A 25,686-nucleotide genomic window follows, 5' to 3' on the forward strand; every position below is an offset into this window, starting at 1 on the left:
TTGTTAATGCTGTCATGATATGTCGAAGGTATCCTACCGGAAAAAAAGATCTGATTGTAACGAGACCGCCTCCGTGGTCTAGTGAAAGAGCGTCCTCCCGGGGAGCGGAAGGTCCGGGGTTCGATCCCCGGTCGCGTCATACCAAAATACGTTAAAAGTTGGTACTTGTTGTTACCATGTCTGGCGCCCGGCATTAAGGAGTTAAAATAATGACTAGTCGGCTCGGAGTCAGTATGCTGTGTCTGAGTGGGGTATTAATGTTAAACTGCGGCATGGCATATCAGTGTGCTAGCACTATAAATCGGCATCAGTCCGGACTGGTACAAGCAGCCACACACACACACACACACACACACACACACACACACACACACGTTGCTATATAAGTGCAATAATCGTGGACGCGACGTTCAACCCCACTTCACCTCACCTCGCCGCTTAGACAAACGCTTAGTTTCTGAAAATATATTATTTTGCGAGAAACAAACAACTCAATTTTAATTGAAAAGGAGCCCATGTCAGAAGTGAAATTCAGAACCTGTGGAAAATCTAGACTTGCTTTACCTAGGGCTTCACAGAAAGGGCTGGGAGGAAGGGAAAATAATATGGTTCAGGTACTGTGAGACTCGTGCCCTCTTGTTGAAAGCTGGAGATTAGAAGCATTCGTAAAATGCCTCTGAAATGTCAACTTAAGCCACTTTTAGGCTTGAAATAGTTGCCACGATGACGGGACTTGGAGTGGGGTTAAGTGGTTGGGTGAGTGAGTGATTTGGGTTTTATTCCTCTTTGAACAGTTTATGCATTTCAATTATTACACCAGCTTCATGTAGTAGATGAGGGTGAGTGGAGTGAGGTGGAGTGGTGTGGAGAGGAGTGGAGTGGAGTGGAGTGGAGTGAAGTGGAGTTAATAGCACGGCGGCTGGTAAATAGTGTGGAACAGGCAAAACAGTGACTGAAATTTCAAGCGGAGGTCCAAGCCATTAGGGGTACTATGACACACAATCAAACAGTTAAACGTGTATGAAATACGTGTCTTCTGGCAAGCGGTGTTATAACTAAAATACAGGTACTGTTCAAAGCGGTGTAAAACCCTATTAAGTTACTCAATCACCAACCATCCTACTCAATCTCTCACTCACTCATCCATCATAACCTTTCTCGGTGATTCGTTCACGCTGGAAGACCAGGCCTGTTTTCATGGAAGCTATTTAAATTCTTCAAGTGGTAAGATGGCATTTAGGGGGCATTTTATGAATGCTTCTAATGTCTTGTGACCACCAAGGAGTCAAGTATATCGAGCATGTTACGATTGTATAATATTATCCATTTTGGAAATAAATAAATTACACGTAGACCTTTTTTCAGTCTCGTAAAATGCACATTTCAAACATTAATTCCAATATGACAATTATTTCTTTAACAACTTTAAACATCAACAAAGAAAAATCAATTTTCGTCTCTGTTTTGATCGGACATTTGGAGTTTCACGTTTTGCACGTGCTCGCATAGCCATCGTGCACTGACGAAGAACAGCTTTTCTCATGTTTCTGACAAATTCCCCGCGTAGTAGAAATCTGAAATACAGATCTCAACAGTTTCCAAACCAAAATCTGCAACTCAGGGAAAACTAAAGAGGTAAGAACAGAAAATTTAGTTTCAATTGCCATAACTATATTTGTTTGTTTGTTTTCGTTACGTAATTAGCAGATCGCACGGCCATACTTTTTCCGAACGTTCCTGTGATTTAGGGGTTTAAGATTTGATCTGTTGTATCGCCGCTGTGGTACTCCACGAGGACCAACTTCTTCTGGAAGGTGACAGTGCCTGATTTGAATCTCCTAGTTTTTCAAATATGCAAGGTTTGTTTGTTGTTGTTTAACGCCGCCCTCGTTCAATACCCCTCCTTTTTGACGCCAGTTTGTTTATGATCTAGTCTGTGCCAGACCTCATTAGCATCAATTTACCCAGTTGGGATTCGATGACATACATCAACCAAGTCAGTGAGGCTGACCGACCTATCCCGTTGGTCACCTCTTATGACAATCATGCCATGATTCATGGGTTGCTGAAGATTAATCCAAACCCAGAATAGGTCTTTAGCAACCCATGCTTGCTGTAAAAGGTGACTATTCTTGTCGTAAAAGGCAACTAACGGGATCGGGTGTTCAGGCTCGCTGACTTGGTTGATGCATGTCATTGATCCCAATTGCGTGGATCGATGCTCATGATATCAATCACTGGATTGTTTGGTCCAGACTCGATTATTTACAGACCGCCATCATATAGCTGGAATATATCTTCTAGAACCAATATGTCATGTCTTCATTCTATCTTCTTGTGGTTGAAATAACACCATGGGTGGATGCAGTGACCCAGATGTCCAAGACCCTGCAATTTACTTGGCAAGGTTGCGTCCCTTAGGCACGCAAGAAACCTTGAATCAAGGGTTCAAGTCTAAATTCCGAGCTGATTATCTGCTGTATGTTATTGTTTTTTTCTGTGTGGCCCAGTCATCTCAGCGCAATTCGCCATGTTGAGTTGCGTTCCTTGGAAATGCCAGAACCTATGATTGTTGGTTTGAAATCTGTTTTGCCCCAATTATGTTTCTAGGTTTGTAAGCACAATACCCATGCTAATAGGTTTCAACAAAGTGGTAAATCAGTAGCATGGAGAATCTTAATGGACATAAATCCTAATACTTATCACATTGCAGAAAATCTGCAGCATTTCCTTTCAAGGATGCTCAAATCTTATTTTAGTGTGGGAGGCCACTGTACTGAGTTGCCTCCCTTAGATGCCAGGATCACATGGCTTTGAGTTTGAATCTTGTACAATGAACAAAGCCAATGGTGAATCATTCACTCAGTGGTTAGTTGCTGTGCAATATCAAAGTGAAAATTGAACTATGACACAATATCATTCATAGCTGATTTATGTTAGCTGGAATGGTGTGTGTATAGATCGATAATAATTGATAGATAATTTTGTTTGGAGAAGTTAATTACAAGGTTGATGTCTCATTAAGCCATGAAGAATTACCTCATGATTCAGTACTTCATTCAGACACATGGAGATAAATAGTGCATTCCTTATAGAATATATATCTATTTCATCTGTCGAACCACGCTTGTTGAAAAACTAGCTGGTCATACAAGGAAAGAGTGTCAGTCCTTATCAGTTCCCCCACATGAGAGATCCATGAAGATCTGGGGTAGAATAGGTCTTCAGCAACACATACTTGCCGTAAAAGGCGACTATGCTGTCGTAAGAGGCGACTAACGGGATGGGGTGGTCAGGCTTGCTGACTTTGTTGATGCAGACCTATTCTACCCCAGATCTTCACGGGCCAGCCACAGATAAGTACTGTCCAAAACAGTGTTAAACCAAACCCACTCACTCTCCCATTTGAACTGAATTGACATATGGAATAATGCCAACAGTATGGCCAAGGACTTTCAGACATTTACATCACCCACATGTAATTAATATTCTATAATAACAAACTCACAGACAAGGCCTCATTATTATAGAATATTAGTTACATGGTTCTGTGCGTCACCCTCACATAAGACTAGAACAAATGTAGGAATGATGGAAATGAGTGCAAATTACCTTTGCAAAACAGTCCTATTGAAATGTGTAAAATTTGTCAAATTGTTCAATGAGATCAAAACTCTATTATTGCATTTGGGTGGTCGGTTGCCTAGTGGTTAAAGCGTTCGCTCGTCACACCGAAGACCCGGGTTCGAATCCCAACATGGGTACAATGTGTGAAGCCCATTTCTGGTGTCCCCCGCCGTGATATTGCTGGAATATTGCTAAAAGCGGCGTAAAACCAAACTCACTCACTCACTATTATTGCATTTAAACATTGAACCATATTTTGTAAAAGTAGTTCCATTACAGTCTAAATGATGAAATTTTGCACACATGTACATAATACTGCTTATGTGTTTCTATTGCCATACTATTTATATATTTAATGTTAAAAGCCTTTTTATTATAAAAAGCATTGCCTTTAAATCTGTATTATTTTTCATGAGTGAGTGAGTTAATTTAAACTATGCTGATCAATATTTGGGAGGGACACCAAGAATAAGATCACACGTCTTAAGTTTTTGTTGTCAGACTTTTCTTTAGCAAAAGGTTTGGTTTGGTTGAAATTGTAATAAATATGTGCAGTTCAATGTAACAATAATTATGTGGCAATAAATATTCTTTTCGGGGAGATGGTTTTGTGATTGCTAATTGCCAATATGATTTGAAGTGCAGTTTGTTCAGTTCTGAGAAAACTCAGTTCTTTTAATAAGAGGGGTTGGACGTAATTAAATTTTGTGTGATGTATGTTGATGTATCTCTCTTTTAATTATTTTTCTTTTGTATTAATTAAAACATCAAGCTCTGGTCAAATCAGTAAACTGAAAATGAAAAATGTATAGGATTTGTCTAGACATGCTCAGAAGCAGACATTTGGCCCAACGTTTGCTTCAAATGTCAGTAAAAATCCCCGAATTAGAAATAAAAAATCCCCAATTCCTGCTGCATATATTATGATAATAACTATTTTATGACTTTATGGAGATAAGTTTCACTGATACCAGGGTCATTGTATTGAATGCAAAATAGTGTTAAAATACCCCTTAATTTAGGAACATAAGTACTTTAAAATTAATTCCAATTCAAAATTAACATTTTTATCCCAAGGGCACAACGTTAGCAATCCTAGATAAATCCCTGCCTAAGTTACACATGTTGTACCAGTGTTGGAACTCAAACTAAAGTCAACACTTTAATAGTTAAACCCTGCTGCCCCGTGTGTGGCAGAAATCAATGTGTTATATAAAGTGTTCCTACTGCAGTGTTAGCCATTAGTGTTGCCTGAGCATAAGTGAGAGGTGTAGGTCGTCATGATTGATTTTTCACACCCAGTGTTAAATTATTACACTAATCTGAGCCAAACAAGCTGTTGATTGGACACAATGTATGTAATTAATTGATGCCAAGAGCGTAAAGCCATTATTGTTGAACCTCGAAGGTCAAAGGGAATTGGCTTCCTTTGGCAGACATAACAAAAACAGGTCTGTAGTTGTTGTGTTTGTAGTTTGTAGAATATTTATTTGAATCATTCTGATTGTTTAGTAATTACAAGTAATTTTTTATTGATCTTGGTCAGTTTAAAAGACATATTATTCATAATACTGAATTGAAGATTTTTATGAAAAGTGAAAGGGAAGAAATTGATAAATCTGCATTCATTTTGTTCAGCCTGTTTTTCATTAGTACCTGTGAAGATCCTGGTTAGAATTGGTCTTCAGCAACCCATGCTTTCTGTAAGTGGCGACTATGCTTGTCATAAGAGGCGACTAGCTGGATTGGGTGGTCAGGCTCACTGACTTGGTTGATGCATGTCATCATGTCCAAATTATGTAGATCAATGCTCGTAATGTAAATCACTGGAATGTCTGGTCCAGACTCGATTATTTACAGACTGGAATATTGCTGAGTGCAGCATTAAACAAACAAACAAACAAACATTCAAACACGTGATGTAAGTCATATTGACAGTTAATGTTCACAGATGTCTTGAAATTCCTCCCATCACACATTTTGGGAACATTTGGATGAACATCTCATAATTAATATTTTGGGGTCCGAGGGAGTTTGACCATATGTGAGTTTGTTCAACAAATATCATTCAGGAAGTCAACTAAAAACTGTGCCCAAGAATAGACAAGTTCATATAGGTCATCACCTTGAGTACTAAAACAATAGTATAACAATAGTTCACACCTTATATTGGCCAGGCCAAAAAAATAATGTAAAGTAACCGTTCATACTTGCTGGTCCTGTTTTAAACTAACTAGTGTATATCTTGTGGTCCATCATATTTTTAGACCCTTCTCACGCATGTGACTCATCGCATGTATCTTACTGACAAAAAGAGGTATCATGGTACAGCATGTCATTCATTTTCCCAACCCAAACAAGTTTGGAAGGGCCCAATACTAAGATGTGTCACAGGACCAAAATGGATAACCTCCAGACAGAAACACCCACTAAATCCAGAGCTTGAAGACACTCTTAGCTTGAGACTGTAAACTGTTTTCAGTGAAGGACACATGGTCCAAGGTCAAGGTCAAATGGATCATTTCTGGCAAGCCCCAGGAGTACTGCCCAGTGTGCATGTGGTGATTGAATCAGTTGCTGTCACATGTACAAGTGATTACATGTTTCTGATTGGTCACTGATTGTTACTGGATATGAACTGGTGTTTAATTATTTGTGGTTACTGATTCAGTGTACTTGTTTGTCACCTTTAGGTGCAAAGTTTTGGCAATGTTTGGTTCAGCCAACACGTTGGTATTTATGTCATGGCCTTATGCAGAGGGAATCTGGTAAACAAATATGTTTGGCACCAAAGCTTCATCTCTGATTTTTCATTCACTGGCCAGAAATAAAGCTGACAGTATCTTCAGACATACACATCTGTTCTATCTCTTCTTGTCTGTCTAAAGTTTGAATCCATTTTTATAGATCATGTTTCTAGATGTGTCAGTACCTCTCTCGTAGTTTCTCTAAGAGCTGCATCACTTTGGGCTTTCCTCTCACATCAAGCTGACATGCTGGGACATGACTCAAATATTGTTTCAAGCGGTATTTAACCTGACCCGTGAAGATCCGGGGTAGAATATATCTTCAGCAACCCATACTTGTTGTAAAAGGCAACTGTGTTTGTTGTAAGAGGCGACGAATGGGATCTGGTGGTCAGGCACTCTGACTTGGTTGATGCATGTCATCGATCCCAATTGCGTGGATGGATGCTCATGTTGTCAATCACTGGATTGTCTGGTCCAGACTCTATTATTTACAGACTGCAGTCATATATAGCTGGAATATTGCTGAGTGTGATGTTAAACAACAAACAAACATTAACTCTACTCAATCTGTCACCTGTACTGATATTTGTTTCTAAGTAGGCTTTGTGGCATTAATGTACACTGTACATCTTCAGATCAGCTGTGGGGCGGTCGGGTAGCCTTGTGGTTAAAGCGTTCGCTCGTCACGCCGAAGACCCGGGTTCGATTCCCGACATGGGTACAATGTGTGAAGCCCATTTCTGGTGTCCCCCGCCGTGATATTGCTGGAATAATGCTAAAAGCGGCGTAAAACCATACTCACTCACTCACTCAGATCAGCTGTTAATGATGATTTAAAAGAAAACCGTAATTACTTTGAAGATTTGAAAAGTTCAAGAACACCTGATTCTTTCATATTATTATAGTTAATCTGTCATAAAAATCCCACATACTTAGAAATGCAACTTCTTTTGACTGTATTTTCTTTTCAATGTTATCTAGCTATTTGCCTTATTTTCAATTTTCTTTCATATTTGATCACATTTGCAAACTATGTTTTATTCCTGCCTAATCTTGATGCGAATCCTCTTAAATTCAGACAAAATTACGCCTTTACTTGTGAAGAGTACATGATATTGCATCGGCTTGTGTAATTTTTTTCTGTCAGTTTCAACACCCGTCATCGCCAAACATGACAACTGTAATTCTAATGGTCCCTGGCATGAATACAACTTGACATTTTTAACTTCAGTACATATTGATTCGGCCTCTGCTCCACATTGCTCTGAGAGCATCTGCAGAGTAAATGACATTATCTAAATATACTTTATACTCATTATGATCGCATCATCCACCCTTGAAGGTCATCATTTCAGCGTAGATTAAGTGCAGGACTTGTAACCCTCTGAACCACTGGCCGAAGAAGACTGGCGTTATTGGTTTATTTGGTACTCCTTGGAGAGTGTTTGGCTGGCAAGTCTGAGCTCCATCGCCGCCAGGGAGGCTCATATTTGGGTTGGTTGTTCTTATCAAGGCGATATCCTCGTAATGCTACTGTGATATACAGTAAACTATGGTAATAGTTTATAACCGTAGTTCGTAATAAGTATATAAACATCATATCTACAGCAAATGGTGAGGGAAAAAAACCCAGTTCGTTATCCATCAGTGGGTTATAAGCGTGTATGTTATAAACGTAGTTTCCTGTACTCTTAAAGCTCCTGTAATATACTCTTAAAGATGCTGTGGCAGCTGTTTAATGAGAGAAATATGTCCTGCAGATGCTACAGGTGTGATTGTGCTGTAATTGTCTTGCTGGTATTATGTAAATTTGTTAAAGTCACAATATGGCCGAAATATTGCTGACATGACTTTAAATTTTAACTCACTCACTCACTGGTATTGTGGAAACATTTTTCTTTTTTTGTGAACACCATGTTTGCTGAACATTTATTAATTATTTAATAGGTTTTACGGTTAAGCTTTTTGTAGTTATCTGCCTCTTTGCACCAATGAGAGTCTGAACTAGCTGTGCAGATACATTAGCATCACTGGACATGCCAGAAACCTGGTTTGAATCCCATTTTGCACAGATTATTAATTTAGAATTGTCAGCACCATACCCATAGTTACTCTAAGACCTGCATCACTTTTAGCTTTCCTCCTGCATCAAGCTGGCATGCTGTGATATGACTAGTGCTAATATTCACAGTGACTTTGTTGACATATCTCTCTCACTGTCTGTCTCCCACCCTGTGTCTCTCTCCGCCCTCTCCTTTTGCTTTCTGTCTCTCTGTTTCTCTGTGTTTCTCTCTTTTCGTGGTGTGTGGTGTGGTGTGGTGTGGTGTGGTGTGGTGTGGTGGTGTGTGTGTGTGTGTGTGTGTGTGTGTGTGTGTGTGTGTGTGTGTTGTGTGTTGTGTGTGTGTGAGAGTGACTGAAAGAGAAAGAGTGACTGAGAGTGAGTGAGTGAGTGAGTGGGTGTGTGAATGAGAGTGACTGAAAGAGAAAGAGTGACTGAGAGTGAGTGAGTGAGTGCACCCCAACAGCAGGTATCAATGCCCGTGCTATCATCCATTGGTGTGCCTGGTCTAAGTTCAAGTATTTACATCATATATCTGGAATATTTCTGACTGCAGTGTAAAACACTTGCTTATCTTTGCAACACTGTTTTGGGAATTATAGTCTTAATAAACAGAACATGTTCTACAGATGTGTCATGACAGTTCAGTGATTTGGAAGACCATACAAACGGTGGTTATTCATTGATGTGTCTCAGCAGACATCAACTCTCTGTTTCAGACAATCGTGATCATGGAATGGGGGACTAGTTTCATAATCAATAGGTTTATACCATCACAGCAAGTTGTATAAGCTATAAACATGACTTTCATTGAGCACATCAATAGCAATCTGCCAAGACTGACACTCCTAGTCCGTCACAGGGGATTGTTTCATGGACCAGTTTATAGCAGCAGCACATCTTTATTGCTCAAGACATGTCACGCAGCATGGGGCTGTCAATCTCCTGCAACCTTGTCATGTTTGATGAACAGTTTCAGGAGTATCAGCCTAGCATGGGTTTGTATCTGCTGGTACAGAATGCAGTTGTTCAGGGAGGGAGATTGAGATTTAAAAATTCGGGGATCTAGATTTGGAGGTAGCGGTTGGGCAAGAGGTTGAGATGTGGTTGTTGGGCAGGAGGAGGTTGAGATGTGGTTGTTGGGCAGGACGAGGTTGAGATGTGGTTGTCGGGCAGGAGGAGGTTGAGATGTGATTGTTGGGCAGGAGGAGGTTGAGATTTAAAAAGTGGAGGATCTAGATTTGAAGGTAGCAGTTGGGCAGGAGGTTGAGATGTGGTTGTTGGGCAGGAGGAGGTTGAGATGTGGTTGTTGGGCAGGAAGTTGAGATGTGTTTGTTGGGCAGGAGGTTGAGATGTGGTTGTTGGGCAGGAGGAGGTTGAGATGTGGTTGTTGGGCAGGAAGAGGTTGAGATGTGGTTGTTGGGCAGGAGGAGGTTGAGATGTGGTTGTTGGACAGGAGGAGGTTGAGATGTGGTTGTTGGGCAGGAAGAGGTTGAGATGTGGTTGTTGGGCAGGAAGAGGTTGGGATGTGGTTGTTGGACAGGAGGAGGTTGAGATGTGGTTGTTGGGCAGGAGGAGGTTGAGATGTGGTTGTTGGGCAGGAAGAGGTTGAGATGTGGTTGTTGGGCAGGAGGATGAGATGTGGTTGTTGGGCAGGAAGAGGTTGGGATGTGGTTGTTGGACAGGAGGAGGTTGAGATGTGGTTGTTGGGCAGGAGGATGAGATGTGGTTGTTGGGCAGGAGGAGGTTGAGATGTGGTTGTTGGACAGGAGGAGGTTGAGATGTTGCAGATGGTCATTTGGAGGCTTCGAGATGGTGATGGTTGAAGTGAAGATAGGAGTGGGTTTTGATGTAGGAGAGATGGATTAATTGAGGAAGAGAAGTAGAGAGAAGAAGAGAAAGGTTTGATGTGGATGGTGGAGGTAGAGATAGATAGAAGATTGGGAGAAGAGGGGTAATGTTTGATGTGGAAGGACGTAGAGATGGACTGTTAGAGGATGGGAGGAAGCAGATGAATGGTGGGATGTATGAGTGAGAAGTTTGGAAATAGGTAGCGGGATCTGTCTTCATAATAGTTGATTGAAATATACAACTAAAAAAAAGTTAAAGAACTTCAGCCAGTTCTTTCTGGCATGACAGATGAACTATAGTAATATGAAAGAATCGGGCGATCCTTAACTTCTTTTCAGTAATGTATGTAAAAGACTGATGAGATGAAAGGCAATCAAAGTGAATCATTTCCTGATAACACTGGTTTAGATGTGGGAGCAGTTTTTCAATCAATGATAGTGATTATGTCTAACCAGGAGGAATAGAATTGAGAGGATAGTACTTAAGTTGTGTTCCGTCTCACTTTCAGATCTGTCCAGGACTCGAGTTTTGAGACTATTTATTAGACCCTCCTTAAATGGAGATCAAAGTTTCCATGTTTGCAATCTTGTCTGGAAGAGGTCTGGACTCTCAAGTGCATCTTATTGCTCTCTGGAACACTAATCTGATTCAGTGGCCATTTGTTTGCCGGTCTGACTGCAGCAGCTTTGTCATTTGGTTAAATTAAGAACAATTCAAACAAAATGACCATTAATAACAGGCATTTTCTTAGACCGACCACAGTTAGCCACTCGTTGGAATTGCCAGTTGAAGATGTTGGCAGTATTTGAAATTTCCTGTCCCTGCTGATCCAAGTTGCAGGTACCTGATGGCCCATGTCAGCAGCTATTTCACTTAAATAGTCACATTTTCATCAATAATTTTTTTTATTATCCAACACCTCCTTAAAGATATGGGTTAGAATCTTCTATTGTCACATATTGACATCTTCTATTGTCACATATTGACATCTTCTATTGTCACATATTGACATCTTCTATTGTCACATATTGACATCTTCTATTGTCACATATTGGCATCTTCTATTGTCACATATTGACCTCATTATTGTCACATATTGGCATCTTCTATTGTCACATATTGGCATCTTCTATTGTCACATATTGGCATCTTCTATTTTCACATACAGACATCTTCTATTGTCACATATTGGCATCTTCTATTGTCACATATTGGCATCTTCTATTGTCACATATTGGCATCTTCTATTGTCACATATTGGCATCTTCTATTGTCACATATTGACATCTTCTATTGTCACATATTGACCTCTTCTATTGTCACATATTGGCATCTTCTATTGTCACATATTGGCATCTTCTATTGTCACATATTGACATCTTCTATTGTCACATATTGACCTCTTCTATTGTCACATATTGACATCTTCTATTTTCACATACATACATCTTCTATTGTCACATGTTGACATCTTCTATTGTCACATATTGGCATCTTCTATTGTTACATATTGGCCTTCTATTGTCACATATTGGCCTCTTCTATTGTCACATACAGACATCTTCTATTGTCACATATTGGCATCTTCTATTGTTACATATTGACATCTTCTATTGTCACATACAGACATCTTCTATTGTAACATATTGACATCTTCTATTGTCACATATTGGCATCTTCTATTGTCACATACAGACATCTTCTATTGTCACATATTGGCATCTTCTATTTTTACATATTGACATCTTCTATTGTCACATACAGACATCTTCTATTGTCACATACAGACATCTTCTATTGTCACATATTGACATCTTCTATTGTCACATATTGGCATCTTCTATTGTCACATATTGACATCTTCTATTGTCACATATTGGCATCTTCTATTGTCACATACAGACATCTTCTATTGTCACATATTGGCATCTTCTATTGTCACATATTGACATCTTCTATTGTCACATATTGGCATCTTCTATTGTCACATATTGACCTCATTATTGTCACATATTGGCATCTTCTATTGTCACATATTGGCATCTTCTATTGTCACATATTGGCATCTTCTATTGTCACATACAGACATCTTCTATTGTCACATATTGGCATCTTCTATTGTCACATATTGGCATCTTCTATTGTCACATATTGGCATCTTCTATTGTCACATATTGGCATCTTCTATTGTCACATATTGGCATCTTCTATTGTCACATATTGGCATCTTCTATTGTCACATATTGGCATCTTCTATTGTCACATATTGACATCTTCTATTGTCACATATTGACATCTTCTATTGTTACATATTGATATCTTCTATTGTTACATACAGATATCTTCTATTGTTACATATTGGCATCTTCTATTGTCACATATTGGCATCTTCTATTGTCACATATTGGCATCTTCTATTGTTACATATTGACATCTTCTATTGTTACATATTGACATCTTCTATTGTCACTTATTGATCTCTATTGTTACATACAGACATCTTCTATTGTCACAAGACCGCCTCCGTGGTCTTGTGGTAGAGCGTCCGCCCGGAGAGCGGAAGGTCCAGGGTTCGATCCCCGGCCGCGTCATACAAAAAGACGTTAAAAGATTGTACTTGTTGTTACCCTGTCTTGCGCTCGGCATTAAGGGGCTAAAACAAGGACTGGTCGGCTCGGAGTCAGTATACTGTGTCTGAGTGGGGTATTCATGTTAAACTGCGGCATGGTATCTCAGTGAGCTAGCACTATAAATCGGCATCAGTCCGGACTAGTACAAGCAGCCACATACACACATACACGTGCATGCACGTCGCTATATAAGTGCAATAATCTTGGACGCGACGTTAAACCCAATTTCACCTCACCTTCTATTGTCACATATTGACATCTTCTATTGTTACATATTGGCATCTTCTATTGTTACATATATACATCTTCTATTGTTACATATTGACACCTTCTATTGTTACATATAGACATCTTCTGTTGTCACATATAGACATCAATTATCACATGATATCTTCGATTGTAACATAATTAAACATATCGGCATCATCTGCCAGAATATACTTAAGTCCAGTGTGTATACTGTCCAGAGTTTGTTTGGGATACTGAGATATTACATTTTATTTACATTAACAGTGATGCCTCATGATCAGGATGGTACTGTTCCCAATGAAATCACCCAGATTAACAAAATTCCACTGCACAAATCATGTTTATTGAGTACAATTTCCCTGTAAAAATATATATTAAAAGCAATCTGTTTGATACATCATAAAATAATGAGAATATCCTTATACAAGATTGAGTTGTATATTACCATTATTTCGTTCACGTACATCTCAGTTTGTCTAAGTCCTTGGTTTACACACTGACACGAAACTATCTTGTGCCCCATCTTCAGAGCGTGGCAATGAGTTTGTCCTCACTGTCAGAAGACAACTAATGCTGCACTGCTCTCCTCGGCCCCTGTGATATCAAGATGTACCAAACCCAGTGACATCCTCTTCGCAAACAGACCTACAATAATTTTATCAGTCTGGGCGGCTAACTATCAGTATTTCAAATTATTCCAGTATCGCACACGGCCATAGGGTCATGCGTGGAGACTTGCAAATCATCCTTCCAGGCCTTATGGCTAACGGCGAAGAATATCTGTCTACAGACTAGATTTGACGAAGCTGACATTGTGTGATTTTTTTCCCCAGCTAGACAACTGTTCAACACGAATGGAATAACAGGATTTCCTTCCATTTTGTTAGGAAATAATTTTTTGATTGATATTGGGGGTCGGGCGTTGGGGGGAGTGATTGATACCAAGCATGTTATTCAAAGTAATATTTTTTCCTATCTGTGGTAGAGTAAATGCAGAACATGTATGACATCCACAGCTGATCTATAGTTTGTGGATTCAGGAGGGTTAAGTTTGGTGGTGTGCAAGAAGGCTTGATTTTACTTCAGAAATGTGGTTATTAAGAGACTTTTTTGAGAGTGTTTTGTAGTATTGGAAAACTCAACCATGTCTTGGTTTGTCTGTACGTGTTAAGCCTGTGGCTAGACCAGGACTGATTGATGAGATGAGGCTGATATTTCCTGTAGTAATAACAAGTTGGGGATACTATGTCATGCAGCTTCCAAGAGTGATGAGTTTTGTGTAGGAAATCTAGGGAAACCACATTGTGTACTCCATTTGGTGGCTTTTACAGAAAGTGAGATGGAATTGATTCTTGGAGATATCTCTGGGACCTTAAATTGATTCTTGCTGATATTGCTAGGACCTGTGGGAGCACAGATGGCCCTGTTGTCTAAGACGCCTCAGTTTGCTGTGCAGAGTTATGTCCCTTTGACACATCAGGAACCTATTGTCATAGATTTGAATCCAAGCTCTCCCTGATTATGTTTCTAGGTTTGTCAGCACTATACCAGTGATCGTGGGTTTCACCAGAGAGGTAAATGTTAGATCTGCATCACTTTGGTCCTTCATCCCACATTAAGCTGACACTATGGATACAACTGGAATACTGTTCAAAGGGGCGTTAAACCGAAGTCACACACTCTTAAGACCTTACTGTGAACTCAGTCTATTGTCTTATTTGCCCTATACGTCATTATCAGCAAGAATAATATGTTTTGAAATAAAACATTTTGACAAGTCATTAATAAGTACACTAATGTACTTGTGTTAGTGGGTGAGTGAGTGTGTTTTACGCTGCTTCTAGCAATATTCCAGCAACATCACAGTTAGAGATACTAGAAATGGGCTTCACACATTGTACATATGTTGGGAATCGAACGCAGGTCTTCGGCGTGAATGCTTTAACCGCTAGACTAGCTCACTGCCCCATTGTACTAGTGTTCATTTCCTCTGATGATAAGGCTGTTTAAAATATATTTCTATCTTGTCATCACCTTCCCATCCCTCAAATAACCCCTGCCACTGAAATGTTGTTTATTGTTATCGTGTGGTTTGTGATAAAAGGGGCATTGGTGTTATGTTTTAGTCTTCTCCGACCAGAGTTCCTTCTCAACAGGGGCAGTAGGGTAGCCTAGTGGTTAAAGCATTTGCTTGTCAACCCAAAGAACCGTGTTTGATTCCTCACATGGGTAGTATGTGCGAAGCCCATTTCTTGGTGTTCCCTGCTGTGATATTGCTGAAATATTGCAAAAGCGGTGTAAATCCATACACACTCACTCACTTCTTGTGGTCAACCCAGTACCTCTACAACAGGCCAGCGAGATGTCATAGTTCGTCACATATAATTATGCAAAACAATCTTTAAGTTTCACTTTACGATTTCCTTTTTACTTGACTACTATGACAGTATGATCATGTTTGCGAAATGTCCCGTAATGTGATATGTACCATATTTGAAGTATACACATTGTCTCTGTGTGAAATTTGGGTATTCATCAACAGCTTGATTTATAGACATCATAAAATCTGAGACAGCAGTCAAATCAATCTGATTAAAATCGGATCTTTTATGACCAATTCTATAGCTCTCTAAGTTCTGGGGACACATCAGCTGAGCTTTCTTATTAGCCAATCACCATCCAGTCTTCTTTATTCTCCATACAATCGAGCCAAACTTTCAGAAAAGTATATTTGTTTCTGTATCTTTGAAACTACATGTAATATTAATAGGGAGTGCAAAATTATATTATAATAATGTTGTGGATACATCTTGTCGTTTCTGACCTCCATGGCTCGGACACCCAAAAGGGACTTTATGATATTCTTTTGCTTCATCGAAGTTTCTGAATTAAGGCGTTAAAGAAATGTACCGGGTATCTGACCCGTTTTAGAAAGCTTACATCTGATTGGCTCAGGGGGCACGGGTGGCCCAGTCGTCTAAGGCGCCGCGATTCGCTGTGCAGAGTTGCGTCCCTTTGGCACACCAGAAACCTATGATTGTGGGTTCGAATCACGGTTCGCCCCGATTATGTTTCTAGGTTTGTCAGCACCATACCCGTGCTCGTGGGTTTCACCGAAGTGGTCAACGTCTGAGACCTGCATCACTTTGGGCTTTCCTCCCATATTAAGCTGACACGCCACGATATAACTGGAATACTGTTAAAAGCGGCGTTAAACCCAACTCACTCACTCACTCTGATTGGCTCAAAAACCAACACATGCTTCACCTCGATTGGGCGGTCTAAGTTTGCTAAGGGTTGCCTGAAGCAAAGCCTTCACAAAGCCAAGTGACCCAAAGCCTAGTCACAATATAAGTGCATTTTGCACTCAGATACCCAAATTTACAGTATAAAGCAAGTTATTGATAGTATTATGAGTGGCATGTTGTCCTGTGCATACTGTCATATGGTCACAATTCAATCAGATGAAGTTAGGCAGTTGGTAGATAAGTGGCTGTTCTTGGCAATATTGGCTCCTCAGAATTTCAAGGGCTTTGCCCATCTGCCACAAGTCATATAGTGTCTACCTAGGCATGTGCCACCTCCGTGGTCTAGTGGTAGTGATTGAGTGAGTGAAGGAGGATGGTTTTAAGCCTTTTTTAGCAATATTGTAACAATATTACAGCAGGGTCTGCCCAGAGAGTGGAAGGTCCATGGTTCGATCCCAGTGTAAAGTCTGAAAGTATGCCCTGCCTTCCAAGTATATCTGGGCCCACTTGCACAAAGCGATCTTAGTGCTTACTATTGTAAGCCTATGTTAAAGTATGGTAGTTATGATCATCTTAGCGCTAAGATCCCTTTGTGCAAGTGGGCGATGGGTAGATTCTGGGGCCTTCCAGAATCTACCCCCCTTTCCCAGAATCAACCCCTGGGGGTATACTCTGGGAGTTCCCAGGATCTACTCGGGAATACTCTGAAGGGGGTAGATTTTGGATGCTTACAACAGGCCTTGTCTTCCCAAAAGATGTTTAAAGATGGACCTTGTTGTTACCCTGCACACATTTACGCATGCACGTGTGGCAATTCTCATAAGATTATAGAGGGGCACAGGTGGCCCAGTTGTCGCAGGTGCCTCAATTTGTTGTACAGAGTTGCATCCCCCAGGTGGGTTTGAATTGTTTCTGGGCTTGTCAGCACCATTCCTTTCATCTTAGACCTGCACCATGTGAGGGGGCACGGGTGGCCCAGTCGTCTAAGGCACAGCGATTCGCTGTGCAGAGTTGCGTCCCTTGGGCACGCCAGAAACCTATGATTGTGGGTTCGAATCCCGGTTCGCCCCGATTATGTTTCTAGGTTTGTCAGCACCATACCCGTGCTCGTGGGTTTCACCGAAGTGGTAAACGTCTGAGACCTGCATCACTGCATCACCTCCCACATTAAGCTGACACGCCGCGATATAACTGGAATACTGTTAAAAGTGGCTTTAAGCCCAACTCACTCACTCACTCACTGCACCATGTGAAGCTGGCATGCAGTGACTCAAACTCTGTCACATGGAATAATGTTTGTTTGGTTTGTTTGTCTTTAACGCCGCACTCAGCAATATTCTAGCAAAATGATGGTCTGTGAATAATCGAGTCTGGATCAGACAAACCAGTGATTGATATCATGAGCGTCGATTCACGCAATTGGGATACAATGACATGCATCAACCATGTCAGCTAACCTGACCACCTGATCCTGTCATTCACCTCATACGACGAACACAGTCGCCTTTTATGACAAGCATGGGTTGCTGAAGACCATTGGATCTTCATGGGTACTGATAATATTATCAATTCATTTACTACATATATACTGTTTGTTCTTGTGCTGTTAATAATAGTCTGAACAGCCATTTTTTCACCTGTAACAAAAGAAACCTATTTGAACTGCATTCAATGGTGAAAGGCAGAAAGTCAACTTACTTGCAACATAAATAATTCCCCCATAATTCTATACAGATGCTTTAAGAAACTCTTTTCTCAGGCATCATAGCTTGAAAGTTTAATTTCATTGTTCAATTTTTGTAATAGGTGTATGAAAGGTTCTAAATCTCTCCTGGGCGGTCGGGTAGCCTAGAGGTTAAAGCATTCGCTCGTCACGCCGAAGACCCGGGTTCGATTCCCGACATGGGTACAATGTGTGAAGCCCATTTCTGGTGTCCCCTGCCGTGATATTGCTGGAATATTGCTAAAAGTGGCGTAAAACCATACTCACTCACTCACTCTTAATCTCTCCAGTGAGATGTAAATGTACAACAAAATATACAACATAAACCAGCAACCAGGGGTCGAAAAATAATCTTATTTGCCAAAAAAATATGAAGACGGAGTCTTGTCTCACATGTTGCAGTTCTTCAATTTTTTACCAAAGAACTGTAATTGGTTTGTTCGGCAAGGAAATGTGTTTGTCGTTCAATTCCTCTTGGGAAATCTTATCTGTAGACCAATTACCTACAATATCATTATTATATTGTTACCTTAGTGATGTAGTTAGAAAATATTACACTTGTTTGTGTAAGGTAATATATATTGTAGTTTGTGTAAGGTAATATATATTGTGAAAAACAAGTGAAAATGTATCACTCGAGTAAAAATGGTATCTTACGAGAGAGTTTCCTTTTTTTCATGTGGGTGGTGCCGGAGACATTTTTTGTTTGATATTTTATCAGTCAGCTCTTTAAACATACAAAAGATTATTTCTTTGACATTCTGTAAAAAAGGACCGAAACTAGAAATTGGTTTAACGAGTGTTGATCAACTTGGGGGTCATTATGATCCCTTAGACAGGGAGTCATGTCATTTGAACTTAAAATTGAAGGGGGTCATTTTAACAAAATATTAATTGATGTAAAATTTCATAATGAATTTCATTTTTAATTTAAAACAGTGTTCCCTTTTATTACCCCCTTCAGTATAGCCCTCACTCGGTTATAGTGCTCCCAAAATCTACTTCCATTTTTAATAAACTCAAGTTTTACACTGACACATCGTTTTTTCCCCCATCACAAACAACATTAGGCCTATCAGCTGATCACCGCAAGCTCGTAACAACGGAATTCCAGTCAATAAATTCCAACTGATGTATGCCATTTAATCCCATTATTATACTAAGTGGTTATTAAAATGTGTTCATTGTACATCTGGACTTATGTTTGTAATATATTTTATTAGTTTTATTCAAAATGTTGTTTACATTAATTTCGGTGAAATTGTGTGTGAAGTGATCGGTAGATTCATCAACCATGATCAGATTACTGCTGTTGATGCCTTGAAATGAAAAGAGAATGGATACATATATCATAAATGCCATACTTTGACTTAATTGTTAAAGTCATATTTGTGTCAACGTAACGTTTTCGCAATCGAAATACATGTAGCACTGGTAGTCCCTGTGGTAATTGGTCAAATTGTTCCAAATGTAAAAATATCCTGCAATAGCAATCAGCTGTTCCAAAGTGTTATGCTTCGGGTTCTTATAATTTTAAATATATACAGTAAAATCTTCCAACTAAAATAACACAATATTGGAATATATTATTCCTGATAAAATAATAATTTCAGATACTATTTCTTCTGACCATTGCATCACAATTCTTTGAAGTTGTATCATTGGGTACTTTTTAACTGAACTGACGATAGATTGGGAAAAAACATGAAACTTTGTTTACAAGAAAATATGCACGGTAATCATGGTAATCTTAATCTGTAATTTGTAATGTCCAATATTTGTTATTATATATTTGCTGATAGCAGATTGAGGTAGACTGATAAGGGAACTGCTGTATCATGTAATAACTCTTCGCATGATGTGGTGTAACCTCTTCTTGATAGTGACTGACAGGAAATACAACCACCCCGCTTGGCAGCTAATGAAACTGAATTGTGATTGCTGCAACCAAGAGCTTGCCGGAAAGGCTGTTCCACTTTTTAATTAGGTTTTCCAACATAAGACAAAGCTGATATCAGTCGTATTTTATTGTCAAGGGATATGTCAGTTTCAAATTTTGATGTCCAGACAGTATACTGCAATTAATTGATTGTGACAGTCTGAATTATCTGTGTCATGACTGACACAACGGAGAAATAATTGTGCGTATTTTCTCCTTAGATTGCATCAAATTTGCAGGTTTTCTGGGTTTTCTGATGATTGTTTTGGAGACTGAACAATTGCACCCCAATTTGAATCTTGACGCTTTCACTCTGAATAAACTTACGATTCAACACTCCTTAGTGTGCTGAAGCGAGTAACCAGCTGAGCTCATTTCCTGTTATTCGAAATGTTGGAATGTATGACTGCTTGATCACTAGAACATTGATGTTAGTTGTACCAGTCTGTCCTATTGCATCAGTGATGACGTCAAACAGAGAGCAAGGTCACGGTAGGATCACCAACAAATGCCCTCATTACAACTGAGCCGTGTTGTATGTTAGAGATTGATATGAGCTGTTGTTACTTATTTTGGAATTCTGCAATTCTTTTTTCTCCTCCTGCTCTTTTTTCTCAAGGCCTGTCAGTGTGGGTTTAAGGATGTACGATTGTGTGTTCACTGCACAACTAGGGTCGGTAGGGTAGCCTTATATTTAGTGATTAAAGCCTTCTCTCGTCACATGGGTACAATGTGTACCATAAGACAATACTCACTCACTCACTCACTCACTCACTGTACAATTTGAACTGTCGTGTATGGTGAGCTCTTTAATGACATATTTTAAGTTAATCTGTTGCCAGTATGCAGTGAAAACAGCTGAAAATAATAGTGTATGGAAAAAAAAGTGAACTAATTCCCACTTTACAACATGTTGCATATTGCTTATGGCAAGAGGGAGGTAGAGTAGGTACAACATTCTTTAAACCATGATGTTAACAATGTAACTGCATGGCATGACATCATAGCACTGTTTGACATCATAGCACTGTGACATAGCACTGTGTGACATCATAGCACTGTGTGACATAGCACTGTGTGACATCATAGCACTGTGTGACATAGCACTGTGTGACATCATAGCACTGTGTGACATCATAGCACTGTGTGACATCATAGCACTGTGTGACATCATAGCACTGACATCACAGCACTGTGTGACATCATAGCACTGTGTGACATCATAGCACTGTGGGACATAGCACTGTGGGACATCATAGCACTGTGGGACATCATTCCAAAATTGGAATTTATGATGTCCTAATTCATTCATTTATATACTACTCAATGTTTGCTTAAGATTTTTTAAAGGTAATATGCCATTTGTGTGCATTTTTTTAAATAGCCAAAGACTACATTGCATGAAGACTTGTTCAGTGAAAAAAAGTCCATTGTGACATGTGTCACAAACATCATGTGATAAATAACCAGTCAGATCACCCGTCAGAATGAGAGTATCGGACCAAAACTGAAACATCACAAAATCACAAAACCAATTCACTGTCCAAAACACAATGCTCAGTAGTGCGTTTATGATCCATGTGATGCGATCATAGCCTGGCACCATGGTCTTATGCTCCCAATAAGTGTCTGGATTGTTGCCAAGGGAAGATTGTTTCGCTCTTCAGTCAGAACATTGCTGAGTTCCTGTAGAGTTGCCGGAAGGACAGGGCGTGAGAGGGCAATCTGTAGCTCATTCCACATGTGTTCAACAGGGTTGAGGTCTGGTGACATGGCTGGCCACTCCATGCCGACATTGGTCTCCTGCTCTAAGTAGGCATCAATGACCCTGGCATGATGAGGTCATGCATTGTCGTCCATAAGGGTGAAATCTGGTCTGATTGTACCAGCATACAGTCTCACGTACACACGTCACAAAGTGATGACATCTTGCTGCAGTCATTAGAAACCTGTCTTCTCGCTATTTGGTGGAACGCTGTCGACCACCTGCATGTCGCAAGGTAGCTGATCCAAATGTCTGGTATCGATTCCATGCCCTGCTGATCACACTTTGGCTGACATTCAGTTTCAAGCATGCTTATGGATGATTGGATGCTTTTTTGATATCATTAATACTTGAGCCTTAGCAAACTCGAGTGGTATGTGAAGACAAAATACCAGTGCATTTTTCCATTTGCTAAAATAATTGCACATAAACAGTGAGAAATTATGTTTTCTTATAGATAAATGTTTTATCTATATGAGGTATATGAATATTTATCTACTAACTACTATCCTAAATACTAACTGTAAAGATGAAGTGTTTCCCTATATGCTTCTGTAGTAAACTGTTAATTTTTGCATTGCAATAATACATTTCACCCAGCACAACAGAATGCACACTATGCCTCTTACGTTCACCATTTAGATCATTGTAGATTAAATTGTCTAGATTTTTAAAATACTTATCTTACAATAGGTTAATTAAGTTCCTGAAGAGAGATCAGTGGATATCTACAGACGTCTTTCCTAATCTAGTTTTCACCCTTGCCATTTCAAATCTACTTTCCTGTATATTATTGTAAGAGAGAAATGTTGCAGTAATAAGTAATTTTTTTTTTGTCAGGTAGTGGTTTCTCAAATCTTTTTGTTATCTGCCCGACCAGGTCTTCTGCTGTGGTGGTCATATTTGTGAAACCATTCGAAATTAGAACATTGATCTGATAAGATATCGTGACTTTGTCACAAAGGACACAATTTATGGTCTACATGGGCAGTGTCATGATCTGGCCAAGGAGAGTAGGCTTGAAAGGGAAAGGGTGAATACAAGGCTAGATCTTGCCTTGGGAAGATGGTCCTGAACCAAAGTGGTAAAAATCTGACGTGCACCTACCATTCCTCCTATATCATGCTCACACGTCACTATACAATTGAAATACTGTTTCAGTGGCATTAAAACAATGGCATCTCACCCGCTCACGATTCCACAAAGTGACTAGCGTAAGTCAATGTTGGGCATTACTATCGTCTTAGCGCCAAGATTGCTTTGTGCAACATGACACTGAGCCCTACTTGCAAAAGCAATCTTAGCACTTCAACTATTGTAAGTCTTAGCACGCTAAGATTGCTTTGTGCAACATGACACTGAGCCCTACTTGCGAAAACAATCTTAGTGCAGCGACTGTAGTAGGACCCTGAGCCCACTTGCAAAAAGTGATCTTAGCATCATGACAATTTAAAGTCTATCATTGTGGGTTCAAATCCTGGTCCGTGAGCACAATACCTCTACTTGGGGGTTCCCCAATTGGTAAACGTCTGAGACATACATTACTCCAGGCTCTACTCACACATCTTGATACAACTGAAATATTGTTCAAGGCAACACACTCACTAACTCACTCACTCATTAATTGCTCATGCTTTCAGTCACAGGTTTGCCTGGTCCAGTCTGGACTATATACAGGTTGATGCTCTCACTCATTCTGTGAAAGTCTGTGTGATGATATGAAACAGCTCTCGGCCTATAGGGACTGCCTCCGTGGTATAGTGGTAGTTTCCACCCGGAGAGCAGAAGGCCTGGGGTTCCATATGAAACAGCGTATGACCCATGCTCTCAGCTTATAGGGACCACCTACGTGGTATAGTGGTACAGTTTCCACCCGGAGAGCAGAAGGTCTGGGGTTCCATATGAAACAGCCTATAGGGACCGCCTCCATGGTCTAGTGTTAGTGTCCACCCGGAGAGCAGTAGGTACGGGGGTTCGATCCCCGGCCGCGTCATACCAAAAGACGTTAAAAGATGGTACTTGTTGTTACCCTGTCTGGTGCTCGGCATTAGTGGCTAAAACAAGGACTGGTCAGCTCAGAGTCAGTATACTGTGTCTGAGTGGGGTATTTACGTTAAACTGCGACATTGTATCTCAGTCAGCTAGCACTATAAATCGTCATCAGTCTTGACTAGTACAAGCAGCCACACGCACACGTGCATGAACATCGCTATATAAGTGCAATAATCTTGGACGCGACGTTAAACCCCATGTCACCTCACCTCACCTCAGCCTATAGGTCTCTAGCTAATGTTTCAGTGGAATGATTAATATTTTCTCTGTTCCATTTTCTCAGATGACATAACTAATGCCATTTGTTCTTGTGCTGACAGCGGGAAATAAAATGATTTAGAAATTTTTCATTGAGATGACTGCTTATGTCTTTCAAGCAGGGGTCCGGAAAATTTAAAATCCCAATCGGACATTTGCATTTAGGCCACGCCCCCTTCAAATAGCGTATTTTAGTACGACTTTTCACACACATTACAAGTTTACGTATTCATAATATGATGAATTATGAATTGTTTCAATTTAAATTGTTTAATTCACCGGACAATTAATAACAAATAATATCATTTTTAGATTTACATGGAAAGTTTGTTTCTTTTATAATAACGATCTGTTAACGTAGTGAACGGTCTAATTAATATTCATGAGTTATATTCATGAGTCTGCTCAAGTGTACGCGTTGTAACATTTGGATCGAGACTATTATCCCATATTTGGTTATCACGTGGCCTCACGGGAAATGGTTTTTTTTAAACTAAAGATTTTTTTAAAAACAAGACAGATAATTTAATCACAAATACAAAAATATCGTTGATAGCAATAGTTATTTGAATACTTTTTTCATCTGTACTTATTTATTGACCATAAAAAAATTGGATATCGATCGTCCGAGAAAGCAAAATGGCGGTCAATCAAGATTCAATATACGACTAGCTACTGAAAACAATAAAATCTGCAAATCCTCATTGTATGTCAACCAAGTGAAGGTCGTTAGCCACGACTTACAAAATGATCGTCCAGACTTTGAGGGTTTGGCAGATCCGCTCGACTGATCTGCATCGGTCGACTGGCTGTCGTCACGCTTTCGCTTCTTGTCTGAGGTTACGTATCGTAGCATTATGAGGATAATGAGGTACATCGATGATGCAAGGTATTAATGTACAGTTGTAAACACCTTTCACTCAAATTAACAAGATGTTCTCAGTAATTAATCCTCGATTAATCAGTGTCAACTCAGTTTATTGCCTATTACGGTGATTAACCAATTGGACAGTACTATCATGTAGGTACGATGTATTTACAGCAATCAAAACAAACAAAGCTTGTCAGTGTAGTTAATCTTCATTGTGTTGCAACTGCAGACAGAAACTGCTCAGTCCTAACTGTTGATCATGTCCGGTCAAAATTTAAGAATGTCCGGACAATACTTTTTAAAATGTCCGGTAAGCAATATTTTAAAACGGACATTTGAGATTCCCAATTGGACATGTCCGGCGCATATGACGGTTTCCGGACCCCTGCTTTCAAGTGGTGGTTTGCTTTCGACAGGCCTTTGAACATTCCTCGAAATTAATGGGACTGAGAAATCACACAACATGACCTTCGGTGAGCTCCAGTTGCTTGTATGGGTCTGGCATGGATTCTTCAATGGGTGATACATTGTTCCACTCTCTTATCAACTGTGAAGACTGCAGAGCCAGTATTTTCGATCCACAAGAGATCTGAGGTATTTTCCTCCACTTGAAATGAGGGACATTAATCGTTTTTTCCTTTTCCTTTAGGAGTATTATGTTCTT

Source organism: Haliotis rufescens, unplaced genomic scaffold (genome assembly GCF_023055435.1).
Source record: "Haliotis rufescens isolate VD_foot unplaced genomic scaffold, xgHalRufe1.0.p SCAF_7, whole genome shotgun sequence".
In the NCBI taxonomy this organism is placed as follows: domain Eukaryota; kingdom Metazoa; phylum Mollusca; class Gastropoda; order Lepetellida; family Haliotidae; genus Haliotis; species Haliotis rufescens.